General features: G+C 42.0%; 1 protein-coding gene across 2 annotated transcripts in view; it reads left to right on the top strand.

Annotated features, from left to right (window-relative positions):
- THRAP3 (thyroid hormone receptor associated protein 3) overlaps positions 1-19,722 on the top strand; it is a 78,537-nt gene that overhangs the window by 10,843 nt on the left and 47,972 nt on the right. For both annotated transcript variants that reach the window (XM_048825709.2, XM_048825710.2), the window contains exon 2: positions 429-512. The gene's annotated coding sequence lies outside the window, so the exon portion shown is untranslated. The remainder of the gene's footprint in view (positions 1-428; positions 513-19,722) is intronic.

Raw genomic sequence — 19,722 nt, 5'->3', positions numbered from 1 at the left:
ACTTGTTCTCATTTGTATTTCACTTCTCATAGCAGAAACTAAACTACTAAGCTTAGTGAATAGGCCCCTGGGTTTCATACTGTAAACATGGAAGCATTGCTTTTTTGCTCCTTGCTTCTGATGTTTAAATTCTGTCCCCAGGAGCGCTAGATCTGTTATTAAGAGGACCAGTTTCGATGTGTGGGCAACAAATATAAAATAAATCGGCAACTAACTTAATTTATTATTTATTGTTTGTATGGTGTCATAGTTGTGATCGCTTGCTGACTTAGGGCTTTATAACTAAACTACTTTGCTGACACAATTGAATATTTGAAACTTTTTGGTACTTTGTGGGGAGGAGTGCAAGGGAGAGTGACTAAACTCGGTCTACCTTTCTTATCCCAGTAAACCTACATGTGTGCTGATACATGATTTCTTTTCTTTAGAAATTGGGGGAGAATTTAACCATTTGCGACAAAGACCAGGTGTTTAAGAGCTAAGAACCACAGTTAATTGGAGACTTACACAAGGTATGTAAATACATTCTTGTCTGGTCAATTTTCAAATGTAACTTGTTTGCAAAGAATATGTGCTCTTAAAAGGTGTGAGTAAGGGGTGTGGAGCTGATACCAGAACCTCATTGAAGGCAAAACCAAGCAAGCCATTGATGTAAGTAATCATTTTGAAGAGGTAGAACTTTGGAGAGTCCTGCATGGCTAATTTAGATGGTGTGAGTATCTCACTGCCTGAAGTGGGACAACTTGGGTATTTTAAATCATCACTACATGGAAGTTACAATTGTTCTTCTGTTAGAGGGAATAAAAATGAATCGCAAATGCTATTCCTATCTTCTCTACTCATTGAGGCTGTCACACTGATAAGGAAATAATCTCTCTTGACAGCTGGGTTGGCAATTTCCAAGGAAAAGCTAGTTTAGGACAAGATGCTGGTAAATACCAGATTAAACCTGCGTTAAACTGGGAAAAATAATTGCGTCAGTGTCCAGCAAGTTCAGCAGGCATACAGCAAATCTTTTCAAACTATGGTTACATTCATTCAAAACTGAGGAATAGGCTTGGCCTATCCACTGCATCAGAGTTGGTCTTCTGCTACAGAATGCTGCATGGCCAAATGGATCTGGACTGGTATCTGCAGCTCTGCGTGCTTCTGATTGCTTAATGCTTCAAGCCTACAACTCTGAACTGTTGTTGTTTTCATATAATTGAATGTTTTTGTCTTTTATATAATACTGAAATATGAATCATAACATATAATTTCCTTGAGAAAATACCGAACCAAAATATATGCAGACATTCCAATGTTCAGTATTATACTTACATATGTTACATAATATTTAGCGTTACACCCACTGCAGTTTTACTTTTTATTTGTACAACCCTAAATTAATCTGTGTATCTACTGCCTTATTTAATCACAATTTGAATATATAACTAAAGCTAAGCGTAATGTGATGTGTAGTGTAATGTAATGAAACAGTTTTTTAAATAGAAAATTCCTTAAACTGGTGCTAACTAGATTTTCCTGGGGTAGAAGAGACCATGTTTTTCTTGATTAAAAACCACTTCTGGTAAATACCATGCCGTCCTTGCTTGATGGCGTCTGCTGCATTGTCATTCAATGAGCCTGTTATCCCTCTTGCCTTATTGATTCTGAATTAAGCAAGCAAACTAACAAACAAAACTCTCAAAAATTGACGTCTTAATTAAGAGTTGTTTTCTGAGTCAAAGTGATAGGTGCCCTGTAAATATCTAAAATAAAAGATAGTGATATATGTATACATGCACATTTCTTGTAAAAAACAGATCTGATTTCTTTTCCTCCTCCTGCTAGTCTTACAGAGCTAGTACACCTTTTGGAGAGTGATCTGGAGTCTGTTGTGGCTCTGAATTATACAAAGTTCCAGTTGCAGATAATTTTTATCACTGGTGTCTGTGCGTGAGCCAGAAAGAACTCATCTTGACTCTGAAACACTATAACCCTGGAACAGCACACGGAACTACTCAATCTCATTTTTAGGCAGTCACTTTTGAGAATATAAGAGCACTTCGATGGATTGAAGCAGTGGGTCGAAAGAGTTGCAGCAAGAAAGTTATCAGTAAATATGTCCCTTTTTTCTCTTAGAGTGGGTTTTATAAAGAGTGCTGTAAAATAGCAGCAGGACAGTGTCTGGAGTGGGGTCAGTTTTCCTCTAGCTAAGAGGGGTGGGAAATGAGGTACTTAAAAATGCGATAAATGACATATAACTTCTAGAACAACACTGCTGCAATCTAGCAAAACATGAATATGGTATATTCTGTGGCGATGGGTAGTATAGGACTACATCATGAAAAGATAATCAATACACAGTTCAGGGCAACTGCACCTCTGTTTTTTTTCCCTCTGTGGTTCATCAAGGGCACCCACTCTACCCTCCGGGCTCCTCAGACATCACCTCTTTTGAGTGGAGACCTGCGCGACTCTCCGTCCTGACCAGGGTTTTTCCAAGCTGCACAGTTCCCAGCCTATGCTATGAGATCCCCATCTTAGCCAGACTGCCTAAATTGACCAACTTCTATACTTTGCTTTCTCTCCAAAGGCTCTAAACAACACAATTGCTAGCAGTTACAAGTTACCACACAGCCCTTTAAGGAAGCATGTTTATTGTTAAGGTGGGAACATTTCAGAGAAAACATATTAAAACCAATAAAAGAACCTACACACATGCTAAAAAGCTTACCAGAGGTCACCCCAGATCCAACCTTGGGCTCTGGTAGGTGTTAGTCCTTCAAAACCTGTAATTGGATTTTCCCCATGGCAACAAATTCATAACCGTCTGATTCAGAACCAGAACAACTATGAATACTTCAGTCTTTCCTTTATACATCTTGGGCCTTGGATCTTGGCCTCAGGTGATCAGCAAACAATAACCCCTCAGGCCATAGCTTCAGAAGGCTTGCTTTTTGCATAACCGAAGATGGGCAATTTGCATTAACCTCTCCCCAGGCGTTCCCAGGGAAATCCAGTTCACACATTGTACCAAAAGTCAGGTTTTCCTTCTTTGGTACAAAGAAAAGGAATACTAGTGGCACTTAGAAACTAACCAATTTATTTGAGCATAAGCTTTCGTGAGCTACAGCTTACTTCATCGCATGCTGTAGCTCACAAAAGCTTATGCTCAAATAAATTGGTTAGTCTCTAAGGTGCTACTAGTGCTCCTTTCCTTTTTGCGAATACAGACTAACACGGCTGCTACTCTGAAACTTGTTTGGTACATTTTCCATATATTCCTTTGAAGCCCCAGGTCTCACTTCTGTCACATGTCCCCATCTTGAGAAGTTATATACAATCCCAGACCACAATAATAAATGAATGATTCATTTAATACAAGTGACCCCAAAGATACATAAACTTATTTCAGTAAGGTCTCCCAAGGATATCACAGGGAATTGCCATATCTATCACAATCTGAAACCATTTTGTCTTTCTACTTTTTCTGCTGGGGAGGGTGGGAGTTAGTCAAGGTTCAAATAAGCAATCAAACCACTTGTTTTGGGAATAAACATCTGATTTGGTTTTGCAGCTTGTAAATAAAAGCTGGTTTCAGAGTAGCAGCCGTGTTAGTCTGTATCCGTAAAAAGAAAAGGAGGACTTGTGGCACCTTAGAGACTAACCAATTTATTTGAGCATAAGCTTTCGTCAGCTACAGCTCACTTCATCAGATGCATGGGTATCCGATGAAGTGAGCTGTAGCTCACGAAAGCTTATGCTCAAATAAATAAAAGCTGTTCAGGTTAATCTTTTAGTAGTCTAGTCTAAATTTCTAAAGGATCTTAATTCTTCAATATTGGCTGTAATTGTTCATGTTATGCATCAGAAAAGACCCCAAAGGGACTGGGATTCAGTTGTTTTTAGCATTACTCACTATTTCTTTGGAAACATGACTTCCAGAGTTTTGCATGTAAAGTTGTGCAGTTTTAATGAGAGTAGTATGTGGAGTCTGCTGGTTTCCAGACTACACTGGAACTAGTGACCTGTGGGGGTTGGAACTTCATTGGCAGGCACGCCATTTATTTTCCTTTGGCTGCATAAAAAGTAGCACAATAACTTGAATTATGCATATGAGTCTAGTCTTCCTTTCTATGAACTGATTGGTGAATAGTTTTGTTATGCAAAACAAAGGGGATCTTTTTTGAGCATTTCCTGCTCTTCTTGTGGGGTGTGAAAATCTAAACAGTAATGGATCTCCAATTGCTTCCACAAGGGCGCAAGTCACTGTACCAGCTACTCAGGAGTTGGCTACTGTCAAGGTTCCTCCCCCACTCTGAACTCTAGGGTACAGATGTGGGGACCTGCATGAAAAAACCCCCTAAGCTTATCTTTACCAGCTTAGGTCAAAACTTCCCCAAGGTACAAAATATTACACCCGTGATCCTTGGAATGGCCGCTACCACCACCAAACTAATACTGGTTACTGGGGAAGAGCTGTTTGGACGCGTCTTTCCCCCCAAAATACTTCCCCAAAACCTTGCACCCCACTTCCTGGACAAGGTTTGGTAAAAAGCCTCACCAATTTGCCTAGGTGACTACAGACCCAGACCCTTGGATCTTAAGAACAATGAACAATCCTCCCAACACTTGCACCCCCCCCCTCTCCTGGGAAATGTTGGATAAAAAGCCTCACCAATTTGCATAGGTGACCACAGACCCAAACCCTTGGATCTGAGAACAATGAAAAAGCATTCAGTTTTTTAAAAGAAGACTTTTAATAAAAAATAGCAGTAAATAGAAATAAAGAAATCCCCCCTGTAAAATCGGGATGGTAGATATCTTACAGGGTAATTAGATTCAAAACATAGAGAACCCCTCTAGGCAAAACCTTAAGTTACAAAAAAAGTACACAGACAGAAATAGTTATTCTATTCAGCACAATTCTTTTCTCAGCCATTTAAAGAAATCATAATCTAACACATACCTAGCTAGATTACTTACTAAAAGTTCTAAGACTCCATTCCTGTTCTGTCCCTGGCAAGAGCAGCACACAGACCCTTTGTTCCTCTCCCTCCTCCCAGCTTTTGAAAGTATCTTGTCTCCTCATTGGTCATTTTGGTCAGGTGCCAGCGAGGTTACCTTTAGCTTCTTAACCCTTTACAGGTGAGAGGAGCTTTCCCCTGGCCAGGAGGGATTTCAAAGGGGTTTACCCTTCCCTTTATTTTTATGACACGCCCCCCCAAATCTCAGCTAGGGTGAAACACTGGCTGGGATTTCTTCCTGGAGCTCTAGGAAAAACAGAGTTAATAAGACACATGCATCTCTAAATATACTACCAAGTACATAAAGACTAACAATATTTTCCACATCTCAAGGACGATTTTAACCAGTTGATTCTGGGAAACTTTCACGGGAGAGTGCATCAGCCACTTTGTTAGAAGCTCCTGAGATGTGTTGGACGTCGAAATCAAAATCTTGGAGAGCTAAACTCCACCGAAGAAGTTTTTTGTTAGTTTCCTTGACGGTGTGAAGCCACTTCAGTGCAGCATGGTCGGTTTGCAGGTGGAAACGCCGTCCCCAAACATATGGGCGTAGCTTTTCCAGAGCGTAGACAATGGCGTAACATTCTTTTTCAGTGACTGACGAGTTGCTTTCCCTCTCGGACAGTTTTTTGCTGAGAAACACTACAGGGTGGAATTCTTGATCAGGTCCTTTCTGCATTAAAACTGCTCCCACACCACGCTCGGACGCATCTGTGGTTACTAGGAACGGTTTGTCAAAGTCTGGGGCCCTTAGTACAGGGTCAGACATGAGTGTCGCTTTAAGCTTGTTAAAGGCCTTCTGACACTTTCCGGTCCACTGAACAGCATTTGGCTGTTTCTTTTGGTTAGGTCTGTCAGTGGGGCAGCGATTTGGCTGTAGTGCGGTACAAATCGTCTGTAATAACCAGCCAAGCCTAAGAAGGATTGAACCTGTTTCTTTGACTTTGGGACAGGCCACTTTTGGATAGCATCCACTTTGGCCTGTAGGGGGCTGATAGTTCCTTGACCCACCTGGTGTCCAAGGTAAGTCACTCTGTTTAGGCCTATTTGACACTTCTTAGCCTTAACAGTTAGTCCTGCCTCCCTTATGCGCTCAAGGACTTTTTGTAGATGTTCCAGGTGGTCTGCCCAGGAATCCGAAAATATGGCCACATCGTCAAGGTAGGCGACTGCATATTCTCCTAATCCCGCTAGGAGACCATCTACAAGTCTTTGGAAAGTGGCGGATGCATTTCGCAGCCCGAAAGGGAGTACATTAAATTCATACAGCCCGAGATGTGTGATGAAGGCTGACCTTTCCTTGGCAGATTCGTCTAGCGGTACCTGCCAGTACCCCTTGGTTAAGTCCAAGGTAGAGATGAACTGGGCCCGTCCCAGTTTCTCTAATAGTTCATCTGTGCGTGGCATGGGATAGTTGTCTGGGCGAGTTACAGCATTTATCTTACGGTAGTCCACGCAAAAACGTATTTCCCCATCTGGTTTGGGAACTAGAACCACTGGAGATGCCCATGCACTTTCAGAGGGGCGGATTACCCCCATCTGTAACATATCCTGGATCTCCCGTTCTATAGCAGTTTTAGCTTGAGGAGACACCCGGTAAGGTTGGACCCTAATTGGGTGAGCATTACCTGTGTCAATGGAGTGGTATGCCCGTTCAGTCAGTCCTGGGGTGGCTGAGAACGTTGGCGCGTAGCTAGTGCACAGCTCCTGGATCTGCTGTCGCTGCATACGCCCAAGGGTCATGGAGAGGTTCACCTCTTCCACACCACCAGCACATTTCCCTTCGTAGTAAACACCTTCAGGCCACTCAGCGTCGTCTCCTCCCTGGGCTGTAAACTGACAAACCTTTAATTCTCTGGAATAAAAGGGCTTTAGAGAATTAATATGGTACACCTTAGGCTTTCGGTTGGAGGTGGGGAATGCTATGAGATAATTAACAGCTCCCAGGCGCTCCTGGACCGTGAATGGCCCTTCCCACGATGCTTCCATTTTATGGGCCTGGAGCGCCCTTAAGACCATGACCTGGTCTCCTACTTTGAAGGAACGCTCTCTGGCATGTTTATCATACCAGGCTTTTTGTTCTTTTTGAGCATCCTGTAAGTTTTCTCTAGCAAGGGCTAAAGAGGTTCGGAGGGTGTTTTGTAGGTTGGTTACAAAGTCCAGAATGTTAGTTCCTGGAGAAGGTGTAAATCCCTCCCATTGCTGCTTCACCAACTGCAATGGCCCCTTAACCTCACGGCCATATACAAGTTCAAATGGGGAAAACCCTAAACTGGGATGTGGTACAGCTCTGTAGGCAAAGAGCAACTGCTGCAACACTAGGTCCCAATCATTGGAGTGCTCATTTACGAATTTACGTATCATGGCCCCCAAAGTTCCATTAAACTTCTCCACCATGCCATTTGTTTGATGATGGTAAGGAGTGGCAACCAAGTGATTTACCCCATGAGCTTCCCAAAGGTTTTTCATAGTTCCTGCCAGGAAATTAGTCCCTGCATCGGTGAGGATGTCGGAGGGCCAACCTACCCTGGCAAAAATGTCTGCTAGTGCCTGGCACACACTTTTAGCCCTGGTGTTGCTTAGAGCTACTGCTTCCGGCCATCGGGTGGCAAAATCCATGAAAGTCAGTATGTACTGCTTTCCTCTGGGTGTCTTTTTCGGAAAAGGACCCAGAATATCCACAGCTACTCGCTGAAATGGAACTTCAATGATGGGGAGTGGCTGGAGAGGGGCTTTGACCTGGTCTTGGGGTTTTCCCACTCTTTGGCACACCTCACAAGACTGGACATAGGTAGAAACATCCTTGCCCATTCCCTCCCAGTGGAATGACCCCCCCAAACGGTCTTTGGTCCTGTTCACCCCAGCATGGCCACTAGGGTGATCATGGGCTAAGCTCAAGAGCTTGGCCCGGTATTTAGTTGGAACTACCAACTGTCTCTGAGGATGCCAGTCTTCCTGGTGTCCACCAGAAAGAGTTTCCTTGTATAAAAGTCCTCTTTCTACAACAAACCTGGATCGATTAGAAGAGCTGAGAGGCGGTGGGTTGCTCCGTGCCGCCGTCCAAGCTCTCTGGAGGCTTTCATCTGCTTCCTGTTCGGTCTGGAACTGTTCCCTTGATGCTGGAGACATCAGTTCCTCATGGGATTGTGGACCTAGGCTTGGTCCCTCTGGAAGCGATATAGGGGATGGAGCTGTTTCTGTTGACTGTGAACCGCTCTCCGCTGGTGCACTATGTTGGGATTCAGGCTCCGGCTGAGCCTCTTGGGTCGGGTTATCGGCTGCTGCCAGTTCAGGTTCGGTGGGGCCCTCCGTTGTTGAGGTTGCAAGTACTGGATTCAGTGCTGACACGGGGTCTGGTGTTGGTTGTTCGGCTGGTTCCGGTTCTGGGACTGGTTCCGTCTGGGTCTCTGGGACTGGATCCACTACTGCTGTTGCAGACATTGGCCTGGGGTCCAGGTCCATCACCTCTGACTGGGTCCTGATAGAAGTTTCCGGAACAGAGCTAGGCCTCACGGCTTGTTTAGCCTGGCTGCGGGTGACCATTCCCACCCTCTTGGCCTGCTTCACATGATTGGCCAAGTCTTCCCCCAACAGCATGGGGATGGGATAATCATCATAGACTGCAAAAGTCCACATTCCTGACCAGCCCTTGTACTGGACAGGCAACTTGGCTGTAGGCAAATTGAAAGAGTTGGACTTGAAGGGTTGAATCGTCACTTGGATCTCTGGGTTGATTAAATTGGGGTCCACTAAGGAAGCATGGATAGCTGACACTTGTGCTCCGGTGTCCCTCCACGCGGTGACCTTCTTCCCGCCCACACTCACAGTTTCCCTCCGCTCCAAGGGTATCTGGGAGGTATCTGGGCCTGTGGACCTCTGGTGTGATTCCGGTGCAATGAACTGTAATCTGTTGGGGTTCTTGGGGCAGTTGGCCTTTACATGCCCCAGCTCGTTACACTTAAAACATCGTCCAGCTGACGGGTCACTGGGGCGAGGAGGGTTGCTGGAGAACGGGGTGGTGGGACGATAAGGGGTCTGGAGGGCTCTTTGGGAGGTAGGTGGGGCTTTGGGCGGCCCCCGGTAATAGGGTGTGGTCTGGGGTGGTCCCTTCTGGTCTCCGCTCCAACTGCGACCAGTTTTCTTCTTCTCTGCCACCTCCACCCATCTGGCTCCAATCTCTCCTGCCTCAATTACAGTTTTGGGTTTCCCATCTAGGATGTATCTTTCTATTTCCTCAGGAACACCCTCTAAGAATTGTTCCATTTGCATTAGGAAGGGCAAATTTACTGGAGATTCAACACTTGCTCCTGATATCCAGGCATCCCAATGTTTCACAATGTGGTAGGCATGTCGGGTAAATGACATGGCTGGTTTCCACCTTAGGGCTCTGAACCTCCGACGAGACTGCTCGGGTGTTATCCCCATTCTGACTCTCGCCTTGGATTTAAACAGTTCATACTTGTTCATGTGTTCTTTAGGCATTTCAGCTGCCACCTCAGCTAAGGGTCCACTGAGCTGCGGCCTCAGCTCTACCATGTATTGGTCAGCAGAGATGTTGTACCCAAGGCAGGCCCTTTCGAAGTTTTCTAAGAAGGCCTCAGTATCATCATCTGCCTTGTAGGTGGGGAACTTTCTGGGATGGGAAGTGGTACCTGGAGAAGGATTGCTAGGGTTTGTTGGTATATTCTGCTGGGCCTTTATCCTCTCCATCTCCTCCACATGCTTCCTCTCTTTTTCCCTCTCCTCCTCCACATGCTTCCTTGCCTCCATTTCTTGTTCCTTCTTCAGCTGCATGAGTTCTATCTGTCTTTCATGTTCCCTTTGTCTTTCCTCAGCCTGAAATTTGGCTAATTCGAGCTGTAGTCGAGCCGCGGATTTTGCCATTCTAACCTCTCTGTTTTTACTAACTTTACACCCGAGGTTTAGAAATAAACAAACAAAACTTGGCTGTAAAATTTTGCTGTGCTGGAATAGAATACCTATTCTCTGATAGTGATTGTCAGCCTACAGAAAAAGACAATTCCCTTGTCTCTGCTCTGGGCCCAAATTAAAGCAAAAAACCTCCAACTGCTTGGAAACCTGCTTACCCAGCCCAAAGAAAAAGCAAATGGGTAGAACACACACCCCCTATTTACTTTTAGGAAGAAAAGAAAAAAAAACCCCTGGATTGGAAGACTGTGAATTTCCCTGCAGGAGTTAAGTACCCTGCCTCCAGGCAAAGAAAACCTGCAATTCACAAGATAATCCCCTTTTGTCTCTGCTTGGCCACAAAGCAGAGAGAAACCAAGCTGCTTTCAGTTTCAAAGCTGCTTTCTGGACTTTCTTTCCAAAGAAAAAAAAATTTCCTTTTTAAAATCTGTATTTCTAGTTCAAAAAATCTCAACTGGATCTCAAATGATTTCAGGTTAATCCCACCACTGTGCCACCATGTCAAGGTTCCTCCCCCACTCTGAACTCTAGGGTACAGATGTGGGGACCTGCATGAAAAAACCCCCTAAGCTTATCTTTACCAGCTTAGGTCAAAACTTCCCCAAGGTACAAAATATTACACCCGTTATCCTTGGAATGGCCGCTACCACCACCAAACTAATACTGGTTACTGGGGAAGAGCTGTTTGGACGCATCTTTCCCCCCAAAATACTTCCCCAAAACCTTGCACCCCACTTCCTGGACAAGGTTTGGTAAAAAGCCTCACCAATTTGCCTAGGTGACCACAGACCCAAACCCTTGGATCTGAGAACAATGAAAAAGCATTCAGTTTTTTAAAAGAAGACTTTTAATAAAAAATAGCAGTAAATAGAAATAAAGAAATCCCCCCTGTAAAATCGGGATGGTAGATATCTTACAGGGTAATTAGATTCAAAACATAGAGAACCCCTCTAGGCAAAACCTTAAGTTACAAAAAAAGTACACAGACAGAAATAGTTATTCTATTCAGCACAATTCTTTTCTCAGCCATTTAAAGAAATCATAATCTAACACATACCTAGCTAGATTACTTACTAAAAGTTCTAAGACTCCATTCCTGTTCTGTCCCTGGCAAGAGCAGCACACAGACCCTTTGTTCCTCTCCCTCCTCCCAGCTTTTGAAAGTATCTTGTCTCCTCATTGGTCATTTTGGTCAGGTGCCAGCGAGGTTACCTTTAGCTTCTTAACCCTTTACAGGTGAGAGGAGCTTTCCCCTGGCCAGGAGGGATTTCAAAGGGGTTTACCCTTCCCTTTATTTTTATGACAGCTACACTTGCGTGTTACAACAAAATAAAGGAGTCCTGGGCACACTAGCTCACTACCCAGGCACCCTGGCAAGGCATGTCGAGTGCTCTGACTCTGTGGCTACAGCGCTGCTGGTACTCCGCCTCGGCGAGTGGAATAACATTTGCTATGCCCCCGCTGGAGCACCGCAGCACCAGTGTAGACAAAGTGTTGCATTACTGCGCTCCGATTAGCCTCCGGAACCGTCCCATAACCCCCTTAAGTCAAGTGGCCACTTTTGTCATTGTTTTTGAATCACTGTAGGAATGGGGATATGCCCTTTGAAAGCTCTGTTTCTGAGAGCTGGCATGCTTATCTGCTCCAAGACAAAGCAACCATTAGTGTGGAATGCTGTGTGGTGGTAGGGGGGACCTGCTGCTGTCTGAACTTACAAGACAGCATGCTGACATGCTCTCAGCCCCCCCCCCCAAAACCTACTCTCCACCCCACCCCCCCACATACACACAACACACTCCCTGTCACAGACACACACACACCCCCGCCATTTGAAAAGCACGTTGCAGTCACTTGCATGCTGGGATCGCTGCCCATAATGCACTGCGCCCAATGCCGCTGCAAGTGCTGCAAATGTGGCCATGCCAGCACGCTTGAAGCTGTCAGTGTGGACAGACTGTAGCGCTTTCCCTACTGTGCTTTACAAAGTCTGGTTTAACTCAAAGTGCTCTACATCTGTAAGTGTAGCCGTGCCCTCAGTATTAGTAGGACATCACTATGAGGAAATTATTATTAGTTTCAAAGTGAGAAATTTTGGTGGATGTTCTTATTGCTCATTTACCTCTGTTCCTTTGCGTGCATTTGGAGGAAAAAAAAAAGTCATGACTGCAAAATCCATTTTTTCTCTGTATCGTGGAAACTTTTCCTGTGTTGATTTTTACTGTTGTAACAGAAAACCAAGGTCTCCAGCTTTCCATTACAAATATCCAAAAGTTCTGGACACCCGGTCAAGGTTTTCTGTTGGATGTATTGGTATGTTTGGGATCCAAATTATTTAATGACTTTAATGAAAGTCTAGGCTTCTTACTCCATGTGATTTATAAATTCAGTTTAGTGGTGAAGTAACTAGCACCGGAGTTGGAGGCATTGATTAATTTATAGCTAGTGGAATTATTTGGAAATCTAATATTCCTGATTAGTTCATTTGTTCTGTTTGGAAAAGTGATTTGACCTGGAGCCATAATGTCTTGCTATAAAGTACTTTGGTCATTGGTTCAGTCACATACATAGCTTGATTTATGTCAATAGTATTGGAGAATTTCAGCAATCCAGATTATAGAAAAGTATATCTGGGAATACTAGAAAAGCAAACACTGTCATCAGATAAATATCACCCAAGAAGGTGTTTTGGGGGTTTTTTTCCCTCCAGAAAGTAAAATGTCTTGCAGATTGTCACTTCATACTGTGGAGAGGTTATACTTAAACCCTACTTTTCTATGGTTGCAATGCTGAATATCCATGCCAGGAGACTAAAATTCAGAATGCAACTGGAAACCAGGTTTTCCAAGAAAATGAAAGATGGATCAAGGAGTACAATCAAGCCTTTTGCTTCAGGAGAGACACTTGCATCAAACAGCCAATCTTTCCTTCTTATCAGAGATGGGGAAAACTGCAAAAAGTTCCCAGTTTCTAGACTGGATGGCCAGAAGGGGCCATAGTAACTATAGTCTGAGCTATAACTCAGGCTATTGAAGTTCCCTAACATAATTCCTTGAGCAGATATTTCAGAAAAGTATCCAATCTTGATTTAAAAATTGCCAGTGATGGAGAATCCACCATGACTCTTGGTAAATTTTTCTAATGGGTAATTACCCTCTCTCAAAAATGTACACTGTATTTGCAGTCTGAATTTCTCTAGCTTCAACTTCTAGCCACTGGATTCTGTTTTACCTTTCACTGCTAGATTGAAGACCCCATTATCAAATATTTGTTCCTCACATAGGTATTTATAGCCTGGAATCAAGTCACTACTTAACCTTCTTTGTTAAGCTAAATAGATTGGGCTTTGTGAGTCTGTCACTATAAGGCATGTTTTTTAATCCTTTAATCTATTCTCATGGTTCTTCTCTGAACCCTCTCCAGTTTATCAACCCCATTCTTGAATTGTGGATACTGGAACTGGGCATAGTATTCCAGCAACAGTCACACCAGTGCCAAATACAGAGGCAAAATAACCTCTCTGCTGCTACTCAAGAGCCCTCTGTTTATGCATTCAAGGGTCACATGAGCGCTTTGGGCCACAGCATCGCACTGGGAGCTCATGTTCAGCAGATTATTCACCATGACCCCCAGATCTTTTTCGGTGTCATTGCTTCCCAGGATAGAATCTCCCATTGTGTAAGTATGGCCTTATGTTCTTTGTTCCTAGATATATAGGTTTACATTTAGCCATATTAAACAACATATTGTTTGCCTGAGCCCTGCTTATCAGCAAATCCTGATTGCATGCAGTTTTCGCCTTACATGTTAGTTGTGTAAGGATCCAGTCAACCTGTTCTCAGGTGTGATTTGGTGGTCTGTGGCAAACACCAGCTAATACCCCATCTTGTGCTTTATTAGGATATTGATCCATAAGCATTCATGATCATTTTCATACGTTTATTTTAGAATGGAAGAACTGCATCCCTTGATGTGTTGTTTCATCATCCACTTTATTATGCATTAGGGACTCGCTCTCAATGAGATTTGTATGATATTCCACATGTTTGATTCCAGAACCTATCTGTGAAATGGCTATTTGGAGTTATGGGTGGAGTTCCTTTGTAAATGTGAACTGTGGCTATCAAATGGAAACACACAGCTACAACTCCTGAAATTAGATTATAAACTATTAATGGGGTGTGATGTATGTTTAGGAAGGGTAGTCTTGTTAAAACCCAGGACTGGATGCTGGGATACCTGAGTTCAGTTGCCAGATCAGTCATTGACTTGCTCTGTTACCTTAGGCAAGTTGATTGACCTCTTCAAACTTCAATATCCCCATTTTATATATGGGGATAACACATCACCACCTGACGGTGTTGAATGTTACAGTACTGCAAAATGTTAAAAAAACCTGTAAGCTTTATAAGGGGCTTATATCAGAAATACTTGTTTTCCAATGTGGAGGTAAACTATGTGAGGGCAGAAAAAGGGGATAATTTGTGTGGGAAATAGAAAATGTAACTAGGTAGCATGGAGGGAGAACTATTAACTTGAGAGTAAAAGCCAGTGAGTATTTTCTCTGGCTCTGCAGTTGATTTCTGATGTATGTTTAGAGCGCTCTTCTTAGGGGACTGACATTTTTCTGATATATAAAATGGCATCGGTGAAAACTGGTGGTGTAACTTATGGATCATACTTCTGAGTAATCTAAAGATTTTAATTTATATTCTTTAAAATATGTTGGATTTTCTTTTGTTATAAAGCATTCCTTTGTGAAACTCATCTTTTGTATTTGTCATACCTTGGATGCAAATTTGTTTTCCAGCAATCAGTGAAATATATAGGTTTTAATTATTTTTTCACTCTCCATTATTTGTCACACCCTTTTGAGAGTTTGCTGCTTGGCAAACATCTTTTCCTTCCTATCTCCATGTTTTTAGTGGTCTATGTTTTTCCTTTGTTTGGGTCAGCTTGGCGCTAGGAACAGTTTTTTTTTGGTTGCTGCAGCAGCAGGAGAAACACCATTATGTTTCTGTTTTGTTGGCTGTTCATATTTCTTGTATGGTAACAAGTGGGAAAAAAAGCATTTAAAATCTAGACATTTCCCACAGGTTTATGATAACTAGGACACATTTTTATAATGTTCCTTTTAAAAACAGACAGCCTTTTCTTTTTCTTTTTTTGAACTAGTGTTTAGGGTTTTGGTTTGTTTTTTGTTCTGTTTTCTTATGTAAATTTGATTCTGGAGTATCAGTTCTCCCTCATTTGATGTTTACAACCAACATTCTGGGTATATTACAATCATGGATACAATTTTTTCATGGTAAAATTAAGCAAAAATCACAGAACAGTCATGGGGGGGGAGGACAAATCAGGGTATGGTCACAGCGGCGCTGAAGCCAAAGCCAGAGCCCCGCTGTCCTGGGCTGACAGCCAGAGAAGTCATGGAGATCTGTTAAAGTCACAGAACCCATGACCTCCGTGACCAAATCGTATCCTTAATTACAACCAAGTGATTGAGTAAATGGGATTATAATTTGCCCTTCCCAAGGAGGTCTCTGTACTTCTTACTTTTTGTCTACCCTTGTAAGAGTTTAACCAGAACATGTTCCCCCCTCCTTTCTCCCATTCAAGGCTGTTTTAAGAGTTCAGATAAGTTCTTGGGGTTTCACCAGTTCTTCTGCCAGGGTCATCATATTCTAATAATTTCCTACTTCTCAGTTAGAGACTTTGCATGATGTTTTGGTCTCTTTTCCAGAAATTTTGTGTGTTGCAGAACCTGTAAACAGTTGGTGAAAGTGGATACTCAGATGCTGATTTAGCTTTCAAGAGCTGATTTTTTTAAATTCTACACAGGTGGTAAAATAGAATTAACCACCATTTTCTTCCTTCCTGAAAAATGAGCTGAAATCTGTCTGTACAACATTGGCTAGCAGTGTTTAGGTGGACAGGACTTTAAATTAGCCTTAAATTGATTTTTAGCCTATGGCACCATGCCAAACATCATGGGGAGATGCTAATATCCATTTTTTGAACCCAGATTAAGAAAAAATACAATTGTTGAAGGGGTAAGTGCTTTTAACAGCATTTTGCAAGCTACCTTTGGGATAGAATGCATTAGCTATTAGCCATCAGCATTACACATCCAATAAGACAGCATGTGATGGCTGTTGTAGCCAAGTGGAAGCAATAGTTAGACGGAATACCTAAACCGAAATTTAGAGTGAAGGTCTCTGTGCTTGGGGGAAGGCAACAGGGGATCTTTGACAATTGAGTGGTGAGGACATCTGGCACCACCAGAAGCACAATGCTCCCAAACACCGCTCTGTGTAAAAACAGGGTGTTGGATAAACAGAGTTGCATAGTAAGTATTTGTTGTTGGAATATGAGTGATCTTCAGTTAATTGACTTCTTGAGAATGAGACACTATACATAATTATTAATTATAAATATAAAGTATGTATTTATACTTTTGGGTGTTTTTCAAATATCAAAATAGGGGCGACCCTCTGCCTCATGATAAAAATGTATGATACCTAAATTCTTGCTATGCCATGACATTGATTCATGGTATCAGAGACAGCAAATACTTAACCTTAGAAACTGAAGTTCAATTTTAGAAAGTTTAGCAACATATAGTACACCAAATAATCTTGTACCGGGAAGTTATTAAACCATAAATTATACACTGAGTTTTTTTTATTGCTATGCAGCAAGCTGTTGCTGGAGGCCGTATGTTCTGCATTTCATGTAAGCTTGCAAGCATGTATTTTCTCACTCTGCCTGTACATGTAAAATGAAATAAGACTGTAATTTTTAAGGATTGCTGCTTCTTTCTTTGATAACTTTTCCAAATCAGTACTTTCCACTGGTTATGCATAAAGGCATTGCTCAGCAGTGACACATCTGTTGCAAAACAAACAATTGATGTCCTAAAATAAGAAATTGCACTGTGTGACATTTACCCCTTAGGAGGCTTCTGCTAATTTTATAGTTCTATTTTTCAAATGCAGTGTAATTTGCTGGAAAAATCACTAGTGCTTTGTCTATAGAAAACTATTTATCACTAAATACCACAAAACAGGTGAATTTTTAGTAGAATCAGGAATTACATTAAAAAGGGGAGCGGACATTTTTTAAAAAGTGATGGTGATACCTGAATTGTACTGTTTTTGTTCAAGTGTGTTTTTCATTCTGCATGAAACAATTGTAATCGTGTAATGTAAAGTAACAAGTATTCGACTGTCCAGGAAATCCAACAAACTCAATTGACTAAATGATTCTATCCTTGTAATTTCACTTACTGGGGGGGGAATGGTGCCTCAGGCTGGTTAACTAATACATAGATTGTTCTGTTTCAACGTTACATAAAGAGAATAAACATATTTAATGTCAATAAAATAGATTTATTCTGTCATTTCATATTTCATTGTTTTAGAATACATTTGGATGGGGCCCCAGTGTTGCTGTGTCTGTATCATAGGGAGTATCCCACACTATTAATTCAGACAAAAACCAGTTTTGCTTTATAATCTGGAAGAGCAGCTGTTGTAGAGACCCTAGAATATTGACCAAGCAATTCCTCAGAGCACCATGTAAATTCATAATGCAATTTTTTTGAGGATCCTTGGTGCTGCTGCTTAAAAAAAACAATGTAATACTGTGTAACAGACTTGAAAAATATATTTGAAGTTGCCCCCTTGCTTGCAGTAGGGTAAAACATTTTCTGAGTCAGTGCAGTAACAATAGATATTTATTAGCATTGGCTTAGTAAGGGTGGGCAAGTTTATAATGATTATATTTCCCCCCTCCCTTTTTGGGGGGGGAGGGGGAGGAGAAGCAGCTGATTCAGCAAGGTACTGACTATCTCCATTCAGCCTATAGACTGTCAGTTTCCACGGCAGGTACTCAGGAATCATCATTTTGCAGAATCAGGCCTTGTGTGGCACAACTGACAAGTTTTCAGAATAATCTTTCAAAATATCTGTAAATAACTTTTCTATCACACTGTGAACCAAATTTTTAACTGCTTGATGCCATTACACCTCTCTTAAAAGTTAGGTTAGTTACAGCAGTTTGGAGTTTCATATGGGAAAAATCAGTCTTTGAAAGTGAATAGAAACTAGGGTAAGCGGAGCTATATTTGACAAAGCTAGTGTCTCCTTGAAGTAGTCAAGTAATTAGAACCTTGTTTTCAAAGCAAATTTGGCGTGAGTTAAAGTGGCAGTGTTGTCCAGGAAGATTCCCTTTCAAGATGGTAGGGCAGGTGCAGTTATTTTAAACCACTGATATTCTGTGTACTGTACTCTGATTTCTCTCATTAACCTCCATTAAGTACCCAGCATTTTGCTTATATTCTAATATATGAAAAGGAATTACAGTGTTCTGCTTTCTTTGGAAGCTCCCAGTGAAAATAAAAAGCAAAGTCTGCTTTAACATTGCTAAATAGACAGGTTGTGTTGTGATTAAAAAACATAAAATTCTCTACAGAATAATAAAATTTAAAAATTGACTAATGTGGGATATGTTTGAAACTTCAACAGACTTGTATGGTTATCTTCTTAGAAAATTATTGTAATAAATAACATTGAGTACATAGATATAATTTTCTGTCTTAAGCTTTCATACACCAGTAGGGCATTACCCGCAGTACTGTTTTTCTTTTTACTTTGGATTCACTGAAAAACTCCAACCATTTTAAAATTCTGCCTTTCTAGTTTGGCTTTTGAATTCTGTCGTTGCCAAGGTGCCTAATATTCCACACCCCCCCATACACACACTTCTGAATAATGTGTGGGGGGAGGGATAGCTCAGTGGTTTGAGCATTGGCCTGCTAAACCCAGGGTTGTGAGTTCAATCCTTGAGGGGGCCATTTAGGGATCTGGGGCAAAAACTTGTGGATTGGCCCTGCTTTAAGCAGGGGGTTGGACTAGATGACCTCCTGAGGTCCCTTCCAACCCTGTTATTTTATGATTCTATGTCACGTTTTTAGTAAGGTGTGTTAAAAGCATTCAGGCTTATGTTGATCCATGCAGTCTTTGGCTATGTCTGCACTGCGGGTGCTACGGTGGCAGCTACAACACTATAGTATAAACACATCCTGTGTCCGCGGAAGGCGTTTTTCCATTGATGTAGTTAATCCTTCTCGTTGACCTAGCTGCATCTACAATGGGGGTTATATTGACCTAACTGTAGCACTCAGAGTGTGACATTTTTCACAGCCCTGCGCAACGTAGCTGGTCGATCTAATTTTTAAGTGTAGACCACCTCTTAAAGAAGATTGTGGACTCTGTGAATGAAAGCTCATTTAATTATGCAAGACCCCCAATACTACAGCGGGATGTGCGTAAGTGGTCCTTCCTCCTGTTACAGAATTCTGCTAACTTCAAGGGATTCTGCCTGTGTGGTTTCCATTGCTAGATCAAGCCTTGACTTAAGAAGTAAAAATCCACTAGAAAAGTAAAATAATACTGAGACTTCATTTTCTGAAGTAACAAAACCAAAAGGTGCTTTCAGTCTTCTGTAAGATTTAAATGTTTTTTATACCCTTGACAGAGAGAAGTAACGTTGACGTAGTTAGCTGTGCCTCTTGTATTTCAGACAGGTTTTACCATTACCTTATCAGAGTTGCAGAGCGGTGCTGCTGGTAAACAGCTTTTATGCAGCTGTCACACATAGCAGATATAATCCTTTTCTTCTTCTTTTTTTTTTATGAGGCTGGACTGTTCATTTAGAACAGCAACTTTAATTGGCTTCATGTCATTAAATTTGACAACTGTCTAGGATACTGAAGTAAGAC

The sequence above is a fragment of the Caretta caretta genome, chromosome 19, assembly GCF_965140235.1.
Source record: "Caretta caretta isolate rCarCar2 chromosome 19, rCarCar1.hap1, whole genome shotgun sequence".
Classification (NCBI taxonomy): domain Eukaryota; kingdom Metazoa; phylum Chordata; order Testudines; family Cheloniidae; genus Caretta; species Caretta caretta.
The sequence above is the reverse complement of the archived record's forward strand: the minus strand, read 5'-3'. Positions and strand labels throughout refer to the sequence as shown.